Source organism: Camponotus vicinus, unplaced genomic scaffold (genome assembly GCF_025532165.1).
Source record: "Camponotus vicinus isolate PSW18456_S1 unplaced genomic scaffold, iyCamVici1.0 SCAF_2, whole genome shotgun sequence".
Taxonomy (NCBI): Eukaryota; Metazoa; Arthropoda; class Insecta; order Hymenoptera; family Formicidae; genus Camponotus; species Camponotus vicinus.
The window spans coordinates 11,288,119-11,303,247 of NW_028141956.1; the positions used below are offsets into that span (position 1 = coordinate 11,288,119).

General features: G+C 39.3%; 1 protein-coding gene and 1 long non-coding RNA gene across 11 annotated transcripts in view; one reads left to right on the forward strand and one right to left on the reverse strand.

Moving 5' to 3' along the window:
* The window catches only part of LOC145967041 (uncharacterized), a 101,384-nt gene extending 88,760 nt beyond the window's left edge, over nucleotides 1–12,624 (forward strand). Inside the window, exons 4-6 of the long non-coding RNA XR_014437276.1 lie at nucleotides 6,722–6,934; nucleotides 10,680–10,729; nucleotides 10,814–12,624. This is a non-coding gene — a long non-coding RNA (uncharacterized LOC145967041). The remainder of the gene's footprint in view (nucleotides 1–6,721; nucleotides 6,935–10,679; nucleotides 10,730–10,813) is intronic.
* The window catches only part of LOC145967011 (protein bric-a-brac 1), a 340,940-nt gene extending 326,126 nt beyond the window's left edge, over nucleotides 1–14,814 (reverse strand). For 3 of the 10 annotated variants that reach the window (XM_083091566.1, XM_083091573.1, XM_083091572.1), the window contains exons 1-2: nucleotides 14,590–14,812; nucleotides 13,308–13,368 (exon numbers count right to left, since the gene is read on the reverse strand). The gene's annotated coding sequence lies outside the window, so the exon portion shown is untranslated. Of the gene's footprint in view, nucleotides 1–13,307; nucleotides 13,369–14,589 lie in introns of all 10 variants that reach the window. The other 7 variants (XR_014437266.1, XM_083091571.1, XM_083091565.1 and 4 more) reach the window with 5 other exon arrangements.
* Between the last annotated feature and the right edge of the window lie 315 nt (nucleotides 14,815–15,129).

Genomic DNA, 15,129 nt, shown 5'->3' on the forward strand with positions numbered 1-15,129 from the left:
CAATCAAAATTAACAATCTTGTAATATCGCATTATTTTATATGTTATGTGTTTCATATTTAAAAAAAAATGCTTACAAAACATAAAAATTATTTTCCCCTTTTTTCTTTTAAATATATATTATATAATTAAAATTAATGAAAATGAGGTAATCGGAATAAGCTAAGAGTTAATGCTTGAATATGTTGAGGATGGAGGTTTCAATTTATAGGACAAGATTACAATTTCGGTAATACTGCGAGAGGAATGCGTAACGAGGGTGAGCGCAAACACAGCCCATGCCTTCGATATTAATTTATTAATACCGGTGCGACCGAGGATCACGCTAATACGTTATATTATTCGATAATTCGGCGTTAGGACATAGATTGAAGTTCGGTTAATACGAATGCCATCCGCGCTATATATCGGGCGACGTGATTAAAACGTCGGTCGCGCATGGAGATTAGAACGAGTGTCCGTGTGCTTTGATCGTGGACCCACCTCCGTTATCAAATTACTAATATTAATTACCAATACCGACGCACATTATTAACGATAAATTTGTCTAAATTGTATCGCATCATCGTCAAGTAGAATCGCGCGTCTATTATTAAGAAGTTTATTTTATGTCATGATGTTTTCATCTCTCTCTATTCACGGAAAAATATTTTAATTCGTAAATAGATATTTTGGTTTTCTTATTTGCTGCTTTAAATAAAGAGTATAAAGAAAATTAAATGATTAAATGCTTTTTAAACACACACAGATATTGTAGGAAATATATATTCGGAAGTATCTTATATACATTCAGAAATATATATATATATATATATATATATATATATATATATATATATATATAATAAAAAAAGAAGATATATCTTTTCATGAAACTTTGACTATGACGATAATTGCTTAAAAAAATGCTCAATAATTTATCCAATAATTTCTTAACTAATATATATTTTTTTAAGTAAAATTAATAACAAAATGTATTGGTAGCAAACGCAACCAGAAAGCACTATCCGAGAACAATCTAACTTGAGTCAAGAGGCGCGAGCGATTAGCGAGCCCTTCAGTATCAAGGACTCGACAAGCGACGGAGTCTCGAGGCTTAACGAGAGTTATCCCGTTGACAGTACCGAATCCTCCGACGAGAAGGATCCTTACACCGGCGTCGTTAGCGCATTCTTTTCCCTCTGATATCGACTCGAAACTTCCCCGTCAGTCAGTCAGTCAGTCAGTCAATCGGTCGCTCGGTTGGTTGGTTGCTTGCTCACATGTTCGCTCGGTCGATTGGATTTCTTCGTTTCTTCATGTCATCGTCCGTCGTGGCACTTCCCATCTCCTCGTACGCATATGTTGCGATCGATGCTGGCGATCGATCGAGCCTCTATGCATTTGCATCGTGCAACGTGTAAACAGAGAGAAAAGAGAACGAGGAGGCGCGTTGCGTCTATCTATGCATGCAAGCTGATGCGATAATGGTGTCTGATGCAGGTTACAATGACACTCGAAGGGAGGCCATAAGGAGATTGAGTGGAAACGCTTATACTCGAGCAGATTAGGAGCAAATGATTCGTTAGAGGCTGCAATTGTTCCCAATACTGTGCATTTAATCACATAAATAGATCTGATGAAAAAGTTGTCGTAGACTTCTAAATAATTCTAAGTACTCGTAATTCTATTCTTCATTTTTTTGAGTTTCTTTTAATTTTGTTTAATTTATTACTAATTCGCTGTTATCCCGTGCTCATTATGAATTTTTCAAACATGTATTTTAAACAAGAGAATGATGAAAAATAAAAAAAAAAGCTTGTAAAGAGAGACTACTAGAGTAGAGAGTAAAAGTTAAGATCAGCTGGAAAAAGAATTCATACAAGCGTGAAAGGGTATGCCTATCGAAGCGGCACATTATTGTGACTTAGCGTTACATGCTCATCTCTCAGTCCATACTTTCCGTTCCTCTCTTCTACCCTTTCCATCGTCTTTATACGATCGCGCGTGCACGTTTCTAAACCGACTAAATCGTTGGACCAATTTGGTGGCGAACCGGCCCGATAAGTGGCCGCGATAAAGTGGCGGTTCTCTTTCATTCTCTTTCCTCCTCGCTGCTCTTCAAAGGAAGGCTATTCGCCAATGGGACAGTGGATTTCACCGGGTGCTGCAACAGCTCTCGCGAATAAGCTACCGTACGAAAGCAGCGAGTCACGATCGGCTTGTTATCGACTCCCTCTCCTACTTGTCTTCCTTCTTCACCGATCCTCCCTCGATATATCGCGGATCATGAAATCACGAGAATCATCTACACTGAGAGCCTCCGCCTATCGTTCTCTCCCCCTCGCAATTGCCGCCACCGCCGCCGCCATCGCGCCATTTGAGCCGATCATACTGCTTAGCGAGTGCATTCGGCATAATGCATAATTCTATGGCCCGCGGTCTGCACCTCGATGCCGCTGCATTGCTATCGGTTATCGATCATCCGTGCAATGATGCCGGTGATTCGCGATCCTCCCTTGATCGGGGAGGCTGGGGGACGCGGGAGACTGTCTTCTTCTTCGTGAGAGCATCTAGCAAGACCGCGCCGCTCTCCCTTCTCGTATTTATCGTACGGAGTACCACGTACGAATTATCCGGTCGACGAGCCCGCGATCCTCCTTCACTGAGGGAAATCGTGAGAGAGATCGTTTCGAGTATTCCGCGAGAGAAAAGTTCGACCACGATCGACCGCTCGTAGTTTTGCGCGATCCCTTCCCCTCGTGTCATGCTCTCACCCTTCCGCGAAAACTTTTTTCTCCGCCGACGTAGACGATGAGTTAAATTCGCTCGAGTTAGGCTCGGGGTCGAGGTACGCTCCGTTGAAAGTGCTTTCGGATGATTGCGCGAAAAAAGCTCCTTTGCATTTTCTCCGAGAGAGAATAGAAATACTTTGTCTTATGTGCAGCTGAATTATTGCAAGTATGTAAATCGCGCGTATAAAAATACTTTCTTTCAACTCATTAAGATCTCAAAACAACAAAAACAAACTCTTTCTTTGTTAATGTTCTTTTATATTTATAACAACTGAAACATTAAAAATCAAAAGCGTATGAAACATATGAATTTTAATTAAGATGACTTGTATTTATATTTAATATTTATTTAATCACTGCATCATTTGAAGTGGGCACAAAAAAGTATTTTGGAAATATTATTTAGTCATCTTTGTTACAACTCGAATTTATCATAAATGCGTCATTTTGAGTTTTGAAATTTTTATGTGAAATTTTATTATCGAATAATAATATTATAGCGATTTTAAATACTCCAGAAAAATTGAGCCAATCTTAGAAGCAACTGTTCCGAAGCCTCTAGATCCTATTACATCAAGTTCCACGAGTTGTTCAGTACGTATGTCGCGCGCGTGTCACGAAATTCACGGTTATCCTTCTAACAACGTGCTCAATCGAATTTCGGCAGATCCGAGAACGTCAAGCGCGGGGCAACAGGCACCCTGGACAGCCAATTCGTATCTCCGGAAATGCGATTTCGATCGACGGGGTTGTGCCTCGTCACCGCCCGCCGTAATCTAGCCTGCAATTTCGCAGTAAGTACTGATTTTTGCTCGGCAGGAGGTCAACACAATCAGTATTCAAAACGTCAACGAGTCTTGGACAAAGTGTGTCCGAAAATTGTCGCGAAAATTATACTTCGGAAATGAACTTATACTTCAACCAAATTACGAATCAACAAAACGCGTTATTTCATACGATCAATATTTCATATTTTTTTATATAAAATAATAACAAAATAATATTAAATAATAATATATCACAACGTAAAAAAGACTGATAAAATATAGTAAAAAAATTTTTTTTCAATTTAATACAAATATTAATTTTTTAAATATTTTATCAAAAACAGAATTAAAACCAGTATTTGATTGTTTATGAAATCGTGATTAGAGTTTTTAATAAATGTTTTAAAAATATTTAAATAAATCCTGTACTTATTATTCTTTGAAAATTTCTCTCTATTATTTTATTTTATAAAATATAGAAAGAATAAAGAAGACAATTCGAAATAGTGCAAATCTGCATTCTTCAAAACAAACCGTATCCGTGGCACCGTGATAAATATTAGTCGACAAAACGCCGAAGGGAGTTTCTAGTCACATCGAGTAACGCGCGGCTGGGACTCACGTCAGGGGTAAAACTCGACGGGTGGTGGCATCAGGGGTGGTCGCCAGGCCCTAGGGATAGAGGGCGATTATTCGGTTAAGAGAGTGATTACAATATCTATTCCCGATCTAGTTGACCAATAAGAAATTTAGAGAAACCCGCCCGCGGGGCGTTCGAGTGGCGCATCTGTCGAACGAGTCAGCGAGTTTTCTATCCGTAGAAGGGAAAGAGAAGATTCGAAATCACAAGCCCTTCATCCCCGACACATAGATTCGCTATATCAAATATTTCGAATAAATTCGATATATACCACGGAGAAAGTTGTCGCGGTTTCGTGGCTGGTCGGCTCTACTGAGCTCAATGAGCTCGAGAAATGCGTAATCGCTCGTAAACCGACGTCGTGAACCTTGTCGACGGACCAATTGAGCTGTGAGAATCGGATACGATATTGTTCTAATAATTCGAGGGCTTTTTGCTTCAAGTTGAGCACGTTTCGAAATGGAATCGCGTCGTCACTTGAAACTACTATATGATACTTTTATGCAAAAGTTGTTTATATTCATAATATATATAAATTATGTCATATTTTTACAAAATATAAAGAGCATATAAAATTCAAATTCAGAGATGCAAATGTAAAATCAAGTTCTCTTACAAGATTCGAAAATGTAGCGTGATTATAATTGTTTAACATTAAAAAGGGAAGAAATCTCTGAGCGAATTAAACTTTAAAAAGTTGCAAGATATTACAGAGAGAACGTATTTCTTTAACTTTAATTTGAAGTAGGTTGAATTTTAATAAAATTTAAATTAATCAGAATTCCTATGCGAATATATAATTCATATGCGGAATATTTTTATAAATGATTAATAAATACGGAAAGTATCGCAATTATTATTCTAATTTTATGAATAATCATAAAACGCTATAAATATTACGGAGCAATATTCTTTCTGCCATTCCTACATAATATTACAGCATTACTGCATTGGAAAAGCACCTCTTTTTGCTTCTCTCGACGATCTCCCTACGCCAATGAAAAACGCGTCCTCGCTTTTTATGTAAATCAAATAATAATCGTCTTCGCGCATGGAAAGCTAGAAGTGTGTTAACGCCCAGTGTTATGCAAAGGACTAGAGTTCCTATTACTATTTACATACAATCGAATCTATCGCGCATACATTTACATACTGCGTAAATGGGTCGTCTCCGAGCAAGGCTAATGAATATATTATATAAAATATTGTCGGACAAAAATATATATGAAGTATATATATCATATATTTCCGAACTTTTCAAACCATCTGAAATATGGGAAATTGTTTTCTTCGAAAGCTAGTGATATCCTATTTCTTGAAAGATCGTCCACTCGATCGGTCTTTGATCTCTTCGCAAATCTGCCGTTTTGATTTTCCCGCGAGATTACTCGTCTCTCTTTGTGAAACATCACGTGTACTCCCACGAATTTCACAATTTAATCAGCAAGCTATTTCGCCAATCTTTTTTAATGTTACATATATTGACATTGTATTAGGTGTAGTATCTCATGTATATATTGTATATGTATATATTGTATTTTAAATTCGCTATCTTTTCTTGTGTTAATTTTCCTTTAGTTCAATTTTTATACAAACTAATAATGATTTATTGTTAGTTTTATGTGCGTGAATTTGCATTAAATATCTCAACCTATTTTGACAATTATACGATCTAAAAAACTCTTCTCAACATAAATATTTTTTATAGTATCGAGTATATTTTTAGAGTATAAAGTATTTTTTATACCTGACATTTTCAAGCTTGAATTATTAATATGAAATATTTCAATATATGTATGTGATATATATTTATTATATTTTTAAATTTTAAATTTATAATACAGGAAATAAAAATTGACTGCAAGTTCGATGAATCTATTATTAAAGACGTAGATAGCGAACTTGAGACAACCCGTATAATTGCCGCTATCTATCAAGAGCACAAACTGGTAATTTTAAGTAATGTCGCAAGTTAATACGAGTGTTTTGTGCCGTATGAGCGTTTCTTATACCGTCGTACTGCAACGTAGTAATTTCAATAAATTTCAATAATTTTAATTAGCATTCTCGGATAACTGTTATTGCCTGCATATGCTACTATTATATGATCTTATACCATGATGTACATTCATATTGTAATATTATACCGGTTTATTGTAGGATTATAATTGCAATAATATCGCATATCTATAGACTGGTATAACGTCACAATCGCGTTCTCATTTCTTCGCTTGTTTGAAAATATCATTTCATCATAAATTAAGAGACGTATAACATTTTTGAATTACTATATTACAATTTCTCTTCTTCAAGAATAATAAGTCTTCTACATATTCAAGTGAAGAGAGAAAATTATTACCATTCTTTTAAAGAGATATATAGTTACATGTGCCTCTAACATATATGTATATAATCTAGCATTCTGAAAAAATTTACTCTAAATTATAGATTGTGATTTATTTCAGTAAACTAGACGGATTGGTAGATCACAATTGTCTACAAAAAAAACTGCGCTGTCATCGTGCTCGATTTATTTTTCAGATCCATCAATATATCTTTCGATCGATGAGGATCAACAAGCGGAAATGTCGTGCAATCTAGGGGAATGGATATTCAGTGGATTTGTTTTCGATTGGCTTTTCCGCGCGAGGCATTGCTGACGGCACGAGTGAGAGGAAACGGGAAAGGAAGAGAAAAAGAGAAGGAGAGAGAGAGAGAGAGGAAGAGCGATGAGGCGATAGAAGGCAGAGAGGGGTTGGCATAAATATTAATATAATAGCACTGATTGCGCTAGATCGCGGGGGTGCGAGAGCGTACGACACGTTGCAAATAACACGCGACGGGGAAGTGCGGCGAGGAGAGTGACACAACGAGAGAGGATGCGAAAGAGAAGAGGAGCGAAAAGAGAGAGCGCGAGTTGGTTATGTCGGTAGCATAGTGACATATCCGAGAGCAACAACGTGATGACGCGAGAGCGAGAGCAAAGGGGTGACAAAAGGGGGTGGAGGGTCGGCAAAAGGGACGAAGTGCGATGAGCAGAGAGAGAAGAGGGAGAGAAAGAGAGAGAGAATGCGAGAAACCAGGAGGGAGATAAATAGACAGATAGATGGATAGAGAAAGAGAGGCACCAACGAAGAGAACGGGAGGAGGAAAGAGAGGGAAAACTGTTCCACGTCGCGGGTGTCGGGGCTTTTCCGGGAGCGGGGATGGCACCACGGGCATTAAATATACACGCTGATTTGTCGTCCGCGGATTGTCACCTCTGATAGCTTTCATTTTGTTGTATATCGGTGCTCGCGCGAACGCCCGCGCTCTCGCGCCCCGCCGCGCTTTTCGACGTAATTCGGCCCGCTTGATTGACTTTTGAGCTGGCCTTTATGACGATATCCGCCCCCCTCCCCTTTCCCCCCCATCCTCCCTTTTCTCGTACCCCTTCCCCCCTCTCGACGAGGATGGCGATTTATCGGGTACCGCGCGTTCGCTCTCGTTCTGCCCCGCTTTTCCGGACTAGGTTCGCTGATCGGGTGCCCCTTCGTCAACCAACGAATCTGGCGCCTAGGGCGCGACGTTTTCGGCAACGACACCACGGGGCAAACTGACAATACAGGAGAGCGTGTCAAAATGATCGCGCGAGAGTACGCGACCGGCGATGATATTCCCTCCTCTATCCCCTGGCTTTTTCGGTAAATTTATACTTCAATTCTAACGTCAATCAGTGTAAATCCGTATTATCCGGAAAATACAATTAGCGACGAATAATGACGATGTGAACTATTCGGGATAAATTTCAATTTTATCGTTGATAGAAAACAGGCCAATTTTTTCAGTCGTCAATTTTATACTTTTAGTTATATAAAATATTATATATGGTTATAGTTGTATAAAATCGATTCTTTTTTGAAAGATATCTTTTTAATTCCCAAGAATGATCATTCTCAAACGGAAGTACCTTTGGCGCCACGCAGTGGGCGATGATTCGGGTACTTTTGAAATTTGTAAATCAACGTAAACATAATGCCATTCGATGCAAATTATTACAAGTACAAACGAGTATTCGTTGTCATTTGCAATTCATTTACGTGCGGCCGAGTTCCTTTTCTCGTTCCCCTCTTTTCCTTTTTTCATTTTACTTCACGAACGGTAAACTCGTTCCGGATTAAATCGCGCGGTTCTCTTATCGGTCTCGCGCGCGAGCCTCCATTCGTTTCCTTAGTTATCCTTATCGCAGCCTGTTTCCATGAGCCGTGTCGCGGTATATTTTATCAACAGCATCGGTACTCACAATGATTTTGAATAATACGCAGCGACCCTCCCCGCATTTGTTGAATGTCCGAAGAATTCCGCTCGTATTGTCCGTCGCCGGAAACATCGCGAGTTTATTTCCCCGGGTTTGTCTTCGTGCAAGAGCAACGAGTCGCACCGTTGAAGAAATAAATATCTCCTTAATTCCTCGAAAATCATAAAGCGCTTTTTAAAGCCTTCCACGGATTTGCGATATACTTGATCGTACTTTTTATCGGCAGAAATAATTAATCATCGTCGTTTCTATAATTAAGGCATCAGATTCAGCCGACAATAGTTTTGAAAATTTTATTCAAGTTTCAAAATACTCTGCTGTATACAAAGTGTTCTCTGCGTATCATTGTAATCAAGTTTGCCTTAGGAAGGATCAATTTCAATTAACCAAGGCATCTATAAACACCCTGTATATGACTGTTATGTATATTTTAGTATCATGCATCGATTTTTTTCACGCTTGTACGAATGAAAAAAATCATCGTTTTTAATTAAATTGCTCGTCGGTCGACTATAATTTTGGAAATTCAGCTTTTGTTAGAGCTTTCTGATAGATATGATTATTGTATACGTTTCAACGTGACACGTGAACTTCTCCACGCTTTTACGAGAATGAGAAAATCATCGACCCTAATGAAATTAACCCTTAAATTTATCGATCAACTATAATTTTGGAACTATAACTTTGCTTTCATCAAAATTGAATCCTGATAGATATGACGAATACATATTACAACGTAACACATCATTCCTTTTACTGAATAAGAAAATCGTCGCGTGTCTAATTAAATTGTTCATGAATCGACTATAATTTTGAGGTCTATTAATGACATTTTTTTTCTCTCTGATAGATACAACGTTACATTATTTATATATGAGATCGTTCTGCAGATAAGATGGAAAGAGAGACATCATTTTCTAATCATCGTTCCATGTATGAAATGGCAGTTGCAAAGGCAAAAATTGTTATGATTGGCAAAAAACTGAACGCCAGATGGATAAAATGAACGACTGATGAATAATGCGACTGGACGCTGATGAATAACGCGAGGGACCGACATGACGGCATTACGGCAAATCTACCCTTTCTTTCTTCTTCACGCATTTCAACCGAGACTCCGGCATTAACCCTCTTGTCGAGCACAATGGTCACTATAACTGCCATCATCGCAAAAGTAATGAAACGCGTTCGTCTCGACCCGATATAGAAGATAGTAAAGTAATTTCTTGAGATAGAGCGAAAAAAAGTGCGAAGCAATTTATTTATTTGATTGTCAAATTATTCAACGAAATCGCGGGAGAATATTTTCACAGACGTACACGTATATATCTAATTCCCTTTTAATGAGAATCTTATCAAATTCCGATGCAATTTCTCCCGTGAAATGTCGAGGATCGTTAATTACAAAAAAATTAAGACTTAACCGATACTGCGTAAAATTTAATTTTCATGCGAATCGAGCACGTTCCGAGAGATTTGCATTTGTAACGGTCTGAACAACAGCGAGACTCTTATCGCGGCGTATGTTGCGTCTATGCGAATTACGCGGCGAGTCGCTTTACGTCGAGGAACGACGAGGAATGACCGAAGTAGACGGCACGCGAACACCACGACGGCGCGCAATAAGCGATTTATTGTTTTGTCATTCTATGCTCCAGATAGCCTGGAATGCGAACTTCATTACTTCTCCTCTCGCGCTATTGTCGCACATTGCGCCGATACGATATACAAATCGCCGTGACCCCTCGGGCGATCCGTGCTAATAATTCGCAACAACTCGTTCACCGCTAATCGCCGAGCCCTAATCACCGACGTTACGTATTTCGCGCGAGCGTGGGATCGACTGATTATTTCAGGCGGAAAACTCAAAACGATTTCCTACCAAATAATACATCGTAATTTACATATTAAGAATGCAATCTTGTTAGTTTGTGTGATGATATATTATATTACTTGATGATAAAATTAGATTAAATTTTTTATACGGTCCTTTTTTTATTATAAAAATGAAAGGATTACTATGAAAGGATTACTATAAAAAATATTTTAAATTAATTAAAAAATCTGTACACGTAAATCAAATCTTGATAATTACGACATTTCTATTAGAGACATTTCTCCATCCTCTCTCTCCTCCCAAAGCAGATTAATTTTAAATTTTCATTACTTTGATACAAAGTAATTTTTGCTTTTATTTTTCAGGTATTTCTTGACGGTTAGCAGGATAAAAAAACTAATTGAAAGGAGCGGAAGTAAGCCTAGTTCTTAACTCAAAAAACACATTTTGCACTCTCAGAGTCCTATTCAAAATGACCTCTGATAACTCTATTCCGTAGGTTAATTCGCGTAAAATAAATAGAGCGACGACGACAATCGACGGAAACGGGGCGCAAAGGATGTCGCCTCCTCCCCGCCCTCGGACGCGCCTTCTCGCGGTGGTCTTACGTTCGCCTAGCGCCCCGATAGCGCGGCGCGATAGCGTTGCCGGTTATTGGAAATAGCCCGGTCGGTCGATCTACCCCCGTCGTGAAATACACACAAGTCTAGCGCGCGAGCCTACGTCATACCTTGGCGTGTGTACATTATTCATGGCCATCGGTGAAAAGGGCGCCAGCCGTATTACGTATGCCGCGGGTTATTATGCCCACTAAATGTTTAATGTGTTTGCCTTCCTTCGCCGGCCACGGACGTGGCTTTATGTTTTAGTAAGTAAATTACTGTTTTTTTTTTATTAGTCCTCCACCGTTTATGTTGGTTCAATCGATTCACAACTTTCTCGCTCTCTCCTCTCTGCCTCCCCTTTTCTCTCGCTCCCCCTCCTCCCCCTTTTGATCCTCTTGCCGCGCTCTTTCTCTCTTTTCTCTAATACAACACACACATGCCTATACATATATGTATATATAGACACAAACACATATATATGTGTGTATGTGTATATTCGTCGCATCGGTGTGGTTCTCTCTCGGCCGACGTGAATTTTTGTACCGCCGCTCGGCGAATATTTAATCGTCCTGTCTTATTCATTTTTAGTGCGTCGTACGCGCCCCTCCTCGTCCCCGAAATAAGAGCGACCGCGCACAATGGCGCGCAATGAATTTCAAAGTTCGGTCCTCCTTTCACGGGCCCCGGCCGCACAATGTCGGAAGGAAATAGCGACGAATTGTAATTGTTTTGCAAGTGCCGTCTCGTTTCGCCTCGCCGAGGAAAAATTTCCGCGGCTCGCCCGCGAGATATGCTCTCGTAAGTTGTAACGACAAGTCACCCCCGCGCGAAGGAGAAAGAAGGGGTCGCGAGAGGAACGAAACGACGAAAGGAGGAGGGCGTAAAGTTTCTCCCGTCGACGCCGGAAGTTCGTTATTTACAAAATTAATATCCGGCAGAGCTTTTCCTCGGACCTCCGTTAGCCGAAAGAGGGACGGGCGGATTGCACGATAGGTCGACGGAGAATGGGGGAAGGAGAGGAGGGGAGGTCGTTAAAACCGCGATCGCAAAAACGCGCAACGCCGAAACGCGAAGCTCGGCGGAAAGTTTGGAATTTACTGCCCCGACATATTGGCTACGAAAGCACACGAAATTAAGGCTAGTAAAACACTCGGCTGACACGTGCCCAACCCCCGCCACACGTCCCTTTCGCCTATCTGCCACCCCCCTAACCCGTCACTGCCTCTTTCACCGCGTTGTATCTCGCGAGCGAAATATTCGACGGTCGGTCTGGACCGTCTTTCGCTTCGGGAAAATTTGCGTGAAATATTTCGCGACGTCGCGCGGCGGAAAAAGTCGCGGCCGTTTCCGCTAATTCGTCTGAAAGGGCGCCAAAAATGTTTGCCCGGATCTCGATACACGTCGCACTCGGTCGCGATGAAATAACGCGACACGGTATAAATGCGATTTAATTTTTCACACGGACATCGTGACTTTTATTTTTCGTCCTCCATCCTTCCTCCGCCGAGGATCGGCGCCCTTTATTCGCGATGTATGTATGAACTCCGTTTCACGCGGTCGACGAACGCGTTCGATATTTTTGTGTGGATTTTAATAACGCGATATTTTTTATAGCATCGCCGGAAACGACCGATGCATCTTTAACAATGAATCGTGTTTTGCGTGCAAATTTGATTTGCTACACGTTTGAAAATGTCATCTCTCTTTCGCGACTAGCATAATGTAATCGTTTTATGATGATTGTGCAAATTTAATGTGATTCATTATACAAAAATTGAATAAATTTTATATTAACACATTTAAATTTCTTAAAATATGTTTCTGCAAATTTAATTTATGCTATAACAATTGTTCTTGTAAATTCAAACTAATTCTTTTACGATACTTGTACTTGATTTTATGATAAATAATAAAAATTGAAATTAAATTAAATTATTAATAATTATATTGTTAATAAATTGATTGTTACAGGACATATTTGATTCTCTCAATGAGTGCTTCTAATTTTAGATCTAAAAGTTAAAGACTAGTTTGGTATGAAACTGATGGCGACATCTTTCAGCTGCAACGCGAGCTGCATTTCTGAATCTCCAATGTTGCGCGGTAATACAGATGATCGATCTATTATAATTTATTTATTATTTTTTGAATCCCCAATTTTTTAATATAAAGAATGAGAATGACGTTCAAACGTTGTAAAATAATTAAAATATTATAAAATATTATAAAATGATTATAAAAAATGATAATTAGATGTATAAATAAATGAAAGATGAAAGATATATGTAATGAGTGCAATTAATATGGGATAATATAATCAGTGAGTTAAATTAAAAAAAGATGCAAACAATATATTGAAGAAAAAGATAAACAAAATATTGGGCTTACCAAAACGATGAATGGAAAAGAAGCGTGAAAGATGCGAAAATGTGCGAGGAGACGTATGTGTCTGTAACAACCGAAAAAGATTCTTGTAAATAAAAATATAAGGAAATTTGAGGATGTTTCAAGTGAGTAATCAACAACGCCTTATTAAGTATCAGATGTAATTTATTTATGCCACATATTACACTTCAATATCATCACAGAAAATAGAAAGAAAAATTTTCTGTGAATAAAAAAATCATATTTTCGCAATTATATGATTGCGGAATAGAGAGTCGTATATAATATTTTCAAAATCATTTTGTTTACCTTAAATGTGAATCTTAAAAAAGAGGGAAGACAAATATTTAAAATAAATCATTTAGTTATAAATTTGATTGCGAATAAAAACAACTAGTACACTTTTATACCATTGAAAACTGTTAGTTCGGTAACTACAATTTATATTTCGTATATTTGTATCTCGTAATTAAAATTTCGCAAGACTCTTTCATCACATAAAAGAAACCGAAGCGCCTTTATATACATATTAAAATTAAAAAATAAATTAAAACACTATTTTTTATAGACATATTTTATACTAAAAGAAAAATAATTCGTCTGCTCAATTTATTCACTCTTCAATCATTACTTTCGAAGTACAACTGATGATAATTTAAGAATATTTATAAATTATATTTATATATGATAGAACAAATAACATCGATCAATTGCCTCTAGGTTATTAAGAGAGATAAGTAAAATTCAGTTTTTCACGCAGAGATATTTACAAGAGAAACCACGATTGCCGAAATGCTTTCAAATTCAAAACAATCGGGAGAAATCGGCGCCGGTTCCTTTTACGCGAAAACTCATCCGCTGCAACGGCAACTAGATGCGGCCCTGCTGGCGACCGATCCTCTCGGGACCGTCGCGTCGCGGCGCGATCTGCGTCGCGGCGGCGCGGCGTGACGTTTCGTCGTCGTCGCGCACGCACACGTACAATCGCTCGCTCATTCATCCATCTACGCACACATATATACACACACACGCACACCGCGACGCAACCACTTGTGGATTTCCCGGTCGCGTCGCGACGCACCGCGTCGGCGGAGCGCGCGGCTCTCCCGACGTCGGCGTCCCGGTCGGTGCTCCCGCATGCGTCGTCCGGGACAACGCGCGCGCGCGCGCGCGCACGCTACGTCCGCGAAAATCGGGCGGCACGCGCGCGGGTGTCAAACACACGCCATGTCAATTCGCACGGGGCCGTCGCACGCGAAAAGTAAAGTGAAACCAACGGGCTTACCGAAACTCGTGAGATCGACCCGGAACTGCGAGTCGTGAGAAGCGTCGCGTGGCGATCCGTCACGCGAAAACTCGGCTAAAATCACTGCGAAAAAAAACTGCTGCGCGCGGCGAGACAACTTTCCGCTGTATAGACAACTGATGTACACACTGCGACGGTGGCGCCGCGGCGCGGTCGGGCGCGCCGCGACGCCGAGACAGCTCGACGGAGCACTCTCTTCTTCGCGGCTTCTCTCTCCTTCCTTCCGGAGCACGATGCAAAAACATTGTATATCATTTCTTACAAACGATGAGATGAAAGTGCGCGCGGATTGTTGCGCTCTCTGGAAACCTTATTTGATCGTCGGCGAATTATCGCGTAGGTATTTTTATATTTTCATTTATAAAATATGAAAAAATAAATTCTACTGATATATATAAACCGTATATAGCGTTAAATTAAATTTAAAATTAAATTTAAAGAGAGAGATTGTAACTAATGAAATTTTAATCTTTATTATGCAATGGATTTTAATTTTTATAATTGGATATAATATATTCA